This window comes from Sorex araneus, chromosome 6 (assembly GCF_027595985.1).
Source record: "Sorex araneus isolate mSorAra2 chromosome 6, mSorAra2.pri, whole genome shotgun sequence".
In the NCBI taxonomy this organism is placed as follows: Eukaryota; Metazoa; Chordata; class Mammalia; order Eulipotyphla; family Soricidae; genus Sorex; species Sorex araneus.
In genome coordinates this window covers 78,653,871-78,666,322 of record NC_073307.1, presented here as the reverse complement: position 1 = coordinate 78,666,322, position 12,452 = coordinate 78,653,871, and positions in this window count along the sequence as shown.

Genomic DNA, 12,452 nt, shown 5'->3' with positions numbered 1-12,452 from the left:
ATATTCTGCATATGAGAGATATCATTCTGTATCAGTCATTCTCCTCTAACTACACTCAGCACAATAATCTCCAGTTTCCTCCATATAGCAGCAAATTTCATGACTTTATCTTTTTATGACTGAGTAATATTCCACTTGGTATATGTATCATAGTTTCTTTATTCATTCATAAATTCTTGGACACTTGGATTGTTTACAGATTTTGGCTATTGTGAATGATGCTGCAAGAAACATAAGGGCACAACTATCTTTTCTACATTTGGGGCCCTTGGGGCATATTTCAAGGAATAAGTTTGCTGGTCAAATATCAGCTCAGTTTCTGGAGTTTTAAAGGAAAGTTCATATTGTTTTCCAGAAAATCTGGACCTAGTGACACTCCCTCCAGCAGTTAATGAGAATCCCTTTCTCCCAGAATCCACATAATCTCTGGTTGCTTTTGTTTTTCTGATGTGTGCCAATCTCTGTAGTGTGAGATAATATCTAATTGCTGTTTGGGTTTCATTTCCCTGATGATTAATGATGCAGAGCATTTTTCATGCGCCTTTTGGCCATTTTTACTTCTTTGAGGAAGTTTTTCTTCTCCCCAGTTTTTGATGAGGTTGCATTTTTTTTCTTGAAGATACGAAACAAATGAACATACCTATCACTTTTGAAGAAATCAAAATGTTAATCAAAAACAAAACAAAAGCTCAGGTCCAAATGGATTCATTTACTAGTGATTTCTATTAATTTTTTAAAGAAGGCCTACTTACAATCTATTCCATGCTCTTCCAGGAAACTAAAGAATCTGACATGCTCCCAAACAGTTTCCACAAAGCAAACAACACCCTAATACCAAAAGTAGTCAGAGATACCATAGAACAAAAAAGAGAATCACAGGCCAATATGCTTGATTTACATGGATGCAAAGATCCTCAACAAAATATAAAATGCTAGCAAATAGAATCTAAAATCTCATGAAAAAGTTCAAACCATAACCAAGTTAGATTCATCCTGAGGATGCAGAATGGTTTAACATACTCAAATCAATCAATGAGCCTTGCTCTTTGCAGGAAAGAAAAGTCAGTCCTGACTTCACCCAGGCCTTTTGAATCAGTAGAAAAGTTTTATTTGGAAATTCTGGTGAAGCAGGGGCGGGTAGAGAGAGAGAGAGAGAGAGAGAGAGAGAGAGAGAGAGAGAGAGAGAGAGAGAGAGAGAGAGAGAGAGAGAGAGAGAGAGAGAGAGAGAAGGCTAGCTTCTTCAGAGTGGAGAAAGAGAGTACCAGTACACATCCCAGCATTAGAGTATGAAAGTACACACATCAAACATCAACAGGAGAGATGAGGGTGACATGAGAGTGTGTGTACCAGGTGCATGGGTAGGCAACACATGTACGTGCCTCCTTTGTTCCAATTTGGTTTTTAGAGGGTTTTCCCCAACCTGCTCAATGTGGGACTTTCTACTTAGGCAAGGGTTCATTGCTAGGATGATTACAGTGGATACAGTTGGAAGTAGTTGATGGTCTTCTTTGATATCTTTGATATTCTTTTCCTGGCATGTGTTCCAAATAGGGTTGGGGGTAAATGGACTGTAGCCTTCTCTGAGCCCACAGTAACACCAGATAAAGGGATTTTCAGGTCTTAGTTCCTGTGTCCACAGGGGGTCCTGGCAGTGTTAGGGTTATTTGGCTTTATTACACCCAAAAACTTACTTCCAATGGTGAGGGGTGGGAGGTATCCCTTTCCCTATCTGATTGCCTGTTTCAAGATGATACCACACTGTCTTTTTAATTTGAATTTACTTGATAATAAGTGACAATGAAGACTTTTTCACATATTTCATATATTTACTGGCATCATATTTTCAAAAGAACATTAGTCGGAGACAAATTGAATGTGTTTCCCAAGTTGACAACTACAGTGATTGGTTATTTCAAAATTCTCCTAGATAACTATAGCATCACCTGGAAACTTGTGTGACAGTAAATTCTGTATTCAACCCATATCTACTGAATAAAAATATCTCAGGTACAGTTTAATAACATATTTTATAGACATCTACTAGAGAATTCTGACATCAGTTGTGAATCATTGTAGGATAACATTTCCAGAGGTAGCTTAGGTTTATTGGGTTGTTCCCATCACAGTGCTCCCTTTCCTCTGTGTTTATTTGTAACTTCTTTGTGCTCTGTTGACTTGCAAATACTGGTTTTCTCTTCTCCCTTGAGTCCTTTGCATAGTTTATTCAGAGCCATGTCCTTTCGTATGGGCACAGAAGGACAGTAGTAAATGCTATGCTTTTGTAACCTGGGAGTCATTTGACTCTACATATTTTCCTCCTGGGCATCTGTTCTCTTGACCTAAGCCTCAGATGCCCTTACTTCCTAGTACCCCCAAATGCAGGGTCCTGATGAGGGACCAGATGGACCCAGGGAAAGTGGTTAGCGATATGCTACCCTGGCATCAAGATGAGCCTGGCCAAAGTGCCAAACGCTTAACTATAAGAGCTTGGTTGTGGACAAATGTTGTCATGATCCAAAAAGTAATAACTGGGTTTGAACCCTGCTAGGGTTAGGAATGATTAATCTGGCCTTAGTGCTGAATTCTGAGTCTGTGGCAAGATGTTCCCAGGAGAGCTGCCCTACAAGCCTCAATGTATCTCTTACTGTGTCCATACAAAATAACTAGTATTAAGATGTTGATTGAGTTATTGGACTGAGGAAAGGAGAAAAACTCCTTAAGAGGTATTTTGCTCATGGGCAGTCAGGAAGGGATTTGGAATACCTGTAGGTAGTATTTCCTTTGAACCTGGTGGGCCTCTCAGGAAGGGTTTCCTTATGTTGATTTTGTTACCAGATGGGGTGTAGCATGGGTCTAGAGGGAAGGGGAGAGAGACAAGTAGGGGTGAAAAGACTAGTGAATAAAGAGAGAATCCAGAGTGTGGGGATGGAGGAATGAGGGGCTAGGAAGGAAGAGTGTGGGGGGAGAGAGATGAGAGAGTTGGAAGAAAGAGTGAGAGAGCTGCTGGAGATAAGCAGTGAGAGTCAGAATCTAGAGAGGAGAGAGCCCAGGCTACAAGATGGAGCGTGGAGAGATGAGTGGGAGGAGGAGACGGGAATGAGGGGCAGTGTGAGACTAGAATGGGGAGCCCAGAGAGACTGGAACAGGTGCATGGAGCAAATGGGATAAATGGCAACTGATCAATCCACCGGCTTGGCCCTCATTTCCTCTTCCGTCTGCCCCATGGACTTGGCCGCCATGGCTGGGTGAGTGGCCCAGGATCACCTTCCTAACTCGGGCAGCTGATGGGGAAAGCCGCTGGGGCTCTTCTCTGGCCACCCTGGCCTATGTTTTTTACAAACCATAACCAAAGGAGTGTTCCTTGTTGGTTAGAAAGCTAATGATTCATAGACATCAAAAGACACTTCTGAGATAACCTTTATTATTATGGTTAACATTACTGGTGCCCACTCGAGAAAATCAATGAGCAATGGTATGAGAGTGATACAGTGATTATAGTCAAGGATAATATGGATTCAAGGAGAACCATGAGTTACATTGATCGAGGAATCAAATTTGTCCCATAGTGTCTTCAGGGTACAGGTGAGGGGTAGGATCATAATCATGGACTTAAAAGTAAGGATAATAATCAAGAGGTAGTGTTGGACAACATTGGGTTATCCTTGCTCCTTTCATAGGGAGCTTAGGTTTATTGCGTTATTTCCACAACAGTTCCCCTGAGGCACACCCAATTCCATCAAGTACTGATAATCTTATATAGCTTTTCTCTTTCCTTTGTGTCATTTTCATGGTTTATTTAGCAATGTCCTTCTTGTATAGACAAAGGAAGACAGTTGATGCTATGCTTTGTAACATGAGAGTTTATTGACTCAAATAATTCTTACTCCTGGGCATCCATCATATTTAACTGATTTAATAAGTCTCACAATGGAGACATTATTGGCGTCCACTCAAGTAAATCGATGAATAATGGGACGGCAGTGCCACAGTGCTAAGCCTCAGTTGCCTTTACTTCCTAGTATTCCCAAAGAGGAGGGTCCTGATGAAGGAACTGGATGGACCCAGAGCAAGCTGTAAGCTACCCTGGCATCAAAAGGGGACAGGCTAAGCACCATAAGTACAATAAGAGCATGGTCATGGAACAAACTAACTCTGTCATGACCCAAAAAGAAGTAACTGAATTGGGACCCGACTGGGATTAGGAAAGACTAACCTGGCCTGAGGACTGTAGTCTGTGATATATAGCGAGATGTCTTCAGGAAGAGCCAAACCCTTAAGCTTAATATATCTCTTACTGTGTTCGTACAAATTACTAGAATATTATAAGTAAATTTACTATGATTGTTTAAATGACTTACTAGCTAAGGAAAGGAGAAAGCAATACACCCTAGATGGAATCCAGCCTTTGAGCAGATCTTCTGGTAATCTATAGTGTTGAGCTCTCAGATGAGATTTTTGTCCTGAGTTAATCTCCTAGAACTTCCCCTGAAGGAATGGCTTTATCTCTGTTGTTATGACAATGTTCAACCCCACCTATGTGTACACCCACCTTCATGATTTCTGTGTAACTATGCTGTAAGGGTTTGAGAGTGGGGGCTATGATGAAGATAAGGACTAGACAAGGAATAAGAAGATGAGGACTATGAGGACAAGGATGAGGAAACTATGATGACTGGGACTACGACCAAAACTACGACTACGATTGTGCCGTAAGGGGAGAGATCAGACTATGTTGGGGAGGAGAGAGAAATAAACTACCAACAAGACTGGGAGCCTGATTCTTCATTTCTTGGTCCTTTATTTGTCGCTGTGGGCCAGCCAGGGGAATGGCTCTCAGTCACCAAATGCTTGAGTCTCATGTGCACCCTTTTTGAAACTTTTCTTTTTGAAACTCACAGCTAGGCATTAGGGTATGACTTTGTTAGGTATCTGTGGCAATGAAAAGCGGCAAATCTGATTTTGTAGCTGGAAGTGATAAATTTGTGTAATAAGTTATATGTTTGTTAGGAACAAACAATATCTTGACAGATTTAGAGACAAAAATTGCTGCAACAGAAAAATGAGTTAGCTTTAGATTAAGAAAAAAGTATTCCTCATTTTGGACGTGGGGGGTGTCAGGAAGAGATGCCCATTCAACCTAAAGATCTGTAGCACTGCACTGTAGCACTGTCATCCGTCATTCATCGATTTGCTCCAGCGGGCACCAGTAATGTCTCCATGTCTCCATTGTGAGACATGTTGTTACTGTTTTTGGCATATTGAATATGCCACAGGGAGCTTGCCAGGCTCTGCTCTGTGGGCGGGATAGCCTCGGTAACTTGCTGGGTTCTCTGAGAGGGTTGGAGGAATCGAACCTGGGTCAGCCGCATGCAAGGCAAACACCCTACTGCTGTGCTGTTGCTCTAGTCCAACCTAGAGATCATTTGGGTAAATCAATAGCCTTACTCCCTCTTTTATCTTGATCTTATATTGCAAGAGAAAGAAATTTAGTGAAACAAAAGGAAATGTTCATCTTTCCTTTCTTTAGTTAGAATAAAATACTAGGGGATGGGAAGGGTAGGAAACAGAAACCTCAATTATCCCCTGCCAGTGCGAGGAAGCCACAGTTTTCTCTAGGGAGATACTTCCTCTCTCCATCACCAGGTAACACATATTCCATCCCTAATATTCTGCCCTGGAGCTTAGGCTCACAGGGAGCCTAAACTAGGCAAGAGGCTAGAAGGACAAACCAGTAAAGGCTTTATATCCTCTGGAACAGTTGTCAACTGGTAAGAAATTCAATTGACCAGAGAGCTTTGAAAAGGGGTTACATAGAGCTCCCTTTACCTTAATCCTTTATTAAGACCTGTCCATCACCCCCACCTCTGCCTTGGGAGCTCATTTTCTTCTCTCTTCTACTTTCCAATAAATTTTTCTACTTTCTAACTCTGAGTCTAAGTATCTTTATTATTCAATATTTTCACCCCTGAAAATATTGAAAACCTGGGAACCGTGAATGAGCAGAGACCCACTGCCTCCTATTCTGCATCTCCTGCATCAATAGAGGAGAGACAGAGACAGAGACAGAAACAGAGAAAGAGTGACCCAAAGATAGACAGCGACAGACCAAGTCTGAAAAATAGAGAAGAGAGATTTCCTTGGAGCTCCTGATATGGCAAACCTTTGTTCTTGCAGGTCCAACTGCACCATCAGATACAGGCACACTCCACACCCCCTACACCCTTCCTTGACTCCTGCAAGGCCATTGGCCACATTACCAGCAGTTGTACATGTGTAAACACAAAAAGGGGGCAGCAGCGCTCTATCTCTCCCGCCGTGTTTCACACAGATTCTCCCACCCCAGGGGAGGTCGATGGTTATGGGTAAGTGAAGGAAGGAACAGGAGCCAGGCTGGTTGGTCTCGATTGCCATTTATTCCAATCTCCTCTCTATCAGGGGATGCTTCTTCTAAGACAAATTCTCTTTCAGCAATGACCCACCCAAGGGCAAAATCCCATGGGTGTGTTTCTCCTTTCCTTGTCCAACAAATATATCATCATCATCCTCATCATCATCATCATCATCATCATTTCGTTGATCGTCAAATTTCTCGAGTGGTCTCAGTAACGTCTCCATTCGTTCTAGCCCTGAGATTTTAGAAGCCTCTCTCTATTCATTCTTCCCAACGATGCTGCATTGGAGGCTCATTCAGGGTCTGGGGAATGAGACTCAGTTTGTTAGTGGTTTTGGCATATTAATACACCATGGGGACCTTGCGAGGCTCTCCCATGTGGGCTCCTGGAAACTCCCGGTAGCAAGGTTCTCCGGAAGGAGAAGTAGGCTATAAGATATAACAAATATATAAGCATTCATAATATTAATCATTTTTATGGCACAGTAAGAGATACATTAAGCTTATAGAATTGCTCTCCTGGGGTCATCTCGATCTCGGAGTACAGTGCTCAGGCCAGATTAGACTTTCCTACCCCTAGCAGGGTCCTAGTCTTGTTGTTGCTTTTGGATCATGACAGCATTTGTCCATGATCAAGCTCTTAATTTATAGTTAAGAATCGTGGCACTTTGACCTGGCCCATATCGTTGCCAGGGTAGCTCACAGCTTGCCCTGGGTCCCTTCAGTCCCTCATTGGCACCTTGCTTTTAGGGTGCCAGGAACTAAAGGGCAGCTGAGGCTTAAGTTGAGAAAGCAGATGCCGGGAATGAATAATATTTGAAGCCAATTTACAAAAGCCCAAGTTACAAGAGCATATTAACAACCGTCTTCCTTTCTCCATACAAAGAGGACATTGCTTTAAAGTAAACTACTCAAAAGTCACAAGGAGAGGAGAAAGGCAATATTAACTTGCAAGTTTAGTGTCCTGGAAAGATCTGACCTTACAAATTAACAGAGTCTGATTAGGGGAAAAAGCTGATTAACTGTTTGGGGAAGAGAGCATAGAGAAGTGGTTACAGATAGACAAAGGAATGGAAGTGACTCGGGAGCACTTTGATGGGTGTGACCTGATAAACCTAAGCTCCTTATGGCAAGGGCGAAAGGACAAACAGGACAAACCAATGTTAGGTCTAAAATATTTAGAGCTATATTCCAACATCACACACTTTATTAGCTGTTTTAAAATCATTTTATCTAAAATCATTTTATTTTCCCACTGCCCCCCCCCCCCCACTAAATAACACATACATAAATTTCCAGAGAGGATATTTCTTTTCAGATTTTTGTCTTCTTGTCTATTCTTTCTTAGCACTCCCCCCATTCCACTCATTTATTCATGAGGTTCACAGTCTGTGACCTTATGTTGGTGCTTGTTAATGTTTGGTTCCAGCACATTTCCTTTGTTCCCAGATTAACCTCCCAGCTACCTCTGTCAACACCCCCTGGGGCACACCTGGGGGTCCTATTTTTAGAAGTCCTACTGTAAATCTCAACACAAGCTGCTTCCTGCTCTGGAAATCTCACAACAAAAGGTCTCCATAATTAGCATAATTACTATAGCCCCTGCATGTGTAATTCCCTTTGCCAGTATTTAAATTCACAATTCAGGGTCTGCAGGAGAAAAGATTCATGATTTTCTATAATCCAGGGTAGAATTTCTTTACCAGCAGCCTGTCCTGTTCTCTCCTGTTCTCTCCGTGTATTTCAGAGAAAATCCCAGGAGAGGGGTGAGAAGGTGCTAATATGAGAAACTGGCCCAGGACAGACCACAGGAATCTATTTAGCTTTCTTAAGACTCTTTTTACAGGAGCCTACATTGTAGAATAACTTGTCTATCTGTCCCTGAGCAAGGAATTTGGATACAGGGACCCTGGGTCGCAAGAAGGTTGGTGGTCAGACCAGATAACAAGACCCATGTCACAAGACCCATATAACAAGACCCAGGACTGCCCCCAGAACTGGGACATTCCTGAATGTTGGCACGAATACTGATCTCTAAAACCATAGGCTAAGGAGTGATGTCCTTTTAAATGGATTGGTTAAGAAAGTTTGTAATATTACAAATCTATTGGCTATGAAATGTGCGGGCTCTGCTGTAACTGCCGGGGAAGGTCTATATAAGATCTCCTTTAGAGAAGCTCGGGGTCTTGCCCAACCTGCTGGACCTGCGTGTCCGAGTAGGTGGCTGGACCCTGGCTAGCCAGTCTTACGATAAACCCTGCTTGCTGTTTGCAGTATCTGGATTCTCTTTGTTGTTATAGGGAGATCTCAATCCGCACCCCAACACTAGACCAAGAGGAGATTATTAAAAACAACAACAACTACAACATCAAACAAAAAAACCTGGGTGCTAGTGTTAGAGTGCTAATCGACCACCCCTCAAGGACAGAGAAGAGAGCCCATAATGCAAATCATATAGCGAGGTCTATTGTTCCAGCTAGCCGGGGTCCAAGTGTCCAGCCGCCATAGCAGGCTTCAACAAGGACCCGAGCACTAGGTTCAGCAAGTTCTTACACTTTCATTTTGGCAAGTCAGCCTTACTCAGCAATTTTCTATTACCTACCGAGTACACATATATTTTGTTGTTGTTGTTTTGGTCCGTAACATCCAGCCCACCTCCCTGACAGTTGTGTTCTGGAGACCTGATCTTATTCCGAGATGTAATCTTTGACAAAAGCATCTGTTTTTATTTCTCTTCCGTTCCTGGAAGAAGCCTAGGCCACTCAGAAGGTCACAAAGCCTGTCATGAAGTTTCTCCGGCTAAGTGGGTCCTAACACTAGCTTCTAATAAAAGACATTTGTATTTAACTTGTATTTTGTTTTCAGACTCTGTGGTGTAAATCAAGACTTGGTGTTTCATGCAACAATTCTGTGTAATTTTGAAGTGAGTATAAAGGACAATAACTTTTAGGTTCTCATACTTTTGCAGGACATTTACCTTGGCAGACTTATTAGTGACATCTTCTAGTAAAGAGTGATACACAGTACAGGACAGATAGACCAAAACTGGTGGAATAATAACTTTGCCAAATAGAGAGGAGAAGGAATATCAAGAGCAAGAGGGAAATGCCTTTGCCGGGAACATGCTCCTTTGCTGACTGACACTTCTATAGCCTAACAAGAGAGAGCTATGTTCTCGCTTTTGAAAATTAAAGTTAGAGTAAAAAATTCTGATCTTTTACTATAATTCAAAATGATTAAATCATACTGCTTCACATATCGAGGTTGTTAATGCCCTTCTCTAAATATAGAAAGGACTTGGAGGGAAAATTTGGAGGGCAAATTCTAGGGTAATAGGCAATAAAATTTCACCAGAAAATTGTACTTACCAGTCCATTACACTAATTGTAATTCATGATGTTTTGTTCTTTTTGAGCATGACCCTTCAGTTTTAATATAATTTATAAAATGATATAAAGAAACCACCACTATGTGAAAGTTTACTTACATTTGAATAATTGGATGCTAGCATTGATAGCATTGTCATAGCACTGTATTCCCATTGCTCATCAATTTGCTCGAGCGGGCACCAGTAACGTCTCCACTGTGGACTTGTTGTTACTGCTTTTGACATACTGAATATGCCATGGGTATCTTGCCAGGCTTTTGCACTGATTATTAACACAAATTTATTATGGCATAAAGTTTCTAACATTTTAATCAATTTGGGTTGCTTTTTTTGTTGTTGGAATGTATTTTTCTCTTTTGATGCAAGAAATTGGAAGATTAAATTTGAGATAATTTGAGGGAAAAAGGAGGAGAGGAAAAGAGAGTAGTATGAAAGAGAGAGGCAAAGACAGAGAATTTATTGTCCTGAATTCACTGTATCTCTTGGTCCAAAGCTGTCTCTGGTTTCTTGTATGAGTAGCTTCCTTAAGTGATTAGTTTCTAAATGGTTTAGCTTTGTGCATGGTTATTTCATGTACAGAAAATTTTGACTTGCTGCATGGCTTCATCTCTATGCTCTAATTAATAAATAGGGCTTAATTTTTTCATGATTTTTTATTTTAGCTCAGTTGATTATTTTCTCTGAAACACTTTCCTCCTGCAGAGAGTGCCAGTCTATCAAGGGAGGGGTGTCCCTCTGCAAAGGCCAGTTTCTCTCTTGTTCTTGATATTCCTTCTCCTCTCTATTTGGCAAAGGTTTTGTTCCATTGATTTTGGCTAATGTATCCTGTACTGTATATCTCTCTCTTTACTGGAAGATGTCACTCAAATACAAACATTAAAAGCCAAGCTGACAGAGTTAGATGGTACTGGTTTACAGAATAAATTGTGATAATATATTCCAACTTGAACTTGAAATCAACCACTATGGAATATTTACAATGTAGAAATTGGCCAACATTATAAACCAGGACGTCTCTACTCCCGTGAGAGAGTCAGTTGCTATTTGCCAACACATCACTAATTAAAACTAGAACTAGCATATCTCAGTAAAGAAAGAGAGAATATTTTATCTTGGACACCATTTCTTTTTCTTTTTGTACAATGGTTTTCAAGCAGTAGTGGGGGTTTTAGTGCATGTAGGACACTCCGAGTGATATTGAGCAAACCAGGCCGGCTGATTTTAATGCTATGACCCCACAGTGGACAAGCTGGTTGAATTCAGTGGTGCCAAGGATCAGTAGGGCAACAATGGCACTGCTGGCAGCTATGAGGACCACATCCAGTGATGATCTGAGGCTCATATGATACTGAGGCATGAATATGGTTCTAAAGTATGCAAGGTATGTCCCCAGCCCTCTGTGTGTTCAAAAATAATTGCGTGTGCTCTCTCTCACCACATGCGTTTGGCGGCCCTGAGCAACTTCCTCACCCCGAACTGCCGCCACCACCAACAGATGCATGAGGGAGGGAACAGGGTTGCCAAGCTTGTTGGTGATCAGTTTCCATTTATTCCCATCTTCATACCTCTGTTTTGTGTGCCTATTCCAGCCTCATACTGCCCCTCCTTCCCATCTCCTACTTTCCCCATGCTAGTCTCCCCGAGCCCAGGCTCGCAGCCTTTGTCAAGAGCCCAACCTCCAAGGTGGAGGGTACCAACTATCCCTAGGTCAGGTAGCACAACCAACATAGGTAAAGGCTCTCCTTCCTGGGGAGCTCTCTTCTAAGACAAAGATCTCATCCTGCTGGGAGATGCACTCAAGAGCGAAATTTCACCTAAGGGCTTGTTTCTCCTTTCCATAGTCCATATACATTTAAATGGTCATCTTAGATTCACTTCTTTACAAGAGTAGTCATTTTGTATGGACATAGTCAGAGATATGTTAAGCTGAAAAGTGTCCTGGGACATCTCACGACAAATGCCAGACTACAGGACAGATTAGTCCTTCCTAATCCCTGCAGGGTCCTTGTCCAGTCACTTCTTTTTGGGTCATGGCAGAATCTGTCCACGGCCATGCTCTTAACTTACTATAAGTTTTATTGCACTTGGCCTGTCCCATTTTTGATGCCAGGGTAGCTTGCAGCTTGTCCTGGGTCCATTCAGTCCCTCTGTCGGGACCCTGCTTTGGGGGCACTAGGAACTAAGGGCAACTGAAGCTTAAGTCGAGTAAGTATGACAGATGCCCAGGAGTAAATGTTATTTGGCACCAATTAACTCCCAAGTTACAAAAGCGTAGCACTGTCTTCCTGTGTCTGTAAGAAAAAGACAACGCTCTAGAGTGAACTATGCAAAGGACATAAGGGAGAGAAAAGCAATATTTCACTTACAAATACAAAATCCAGAGTTCTTAGAAGGATGTGATCTTACAAGTCACAGGGTCCTATTTGGAGATATTTGGTGATTAACTGATAGGGGAAGCAGAGCACAGAGGAAAAGCTAAAGCTAAAAACAGAAGAGTGGGAGTGCCTCAGGAGCACTGTGATGGGTGTAAGTCAGTAATCCTAAACTCCTTGTGGCAGAGGAGAAAGGGTGGAGGAGAAAGGACAAACCAATGTTCTCCAATGATGCTTAGAACCAACCCTAGACCAATTTAGTGAAAATTTGTTGATTGAAGTGAGGTCTGCCGCTGAGACT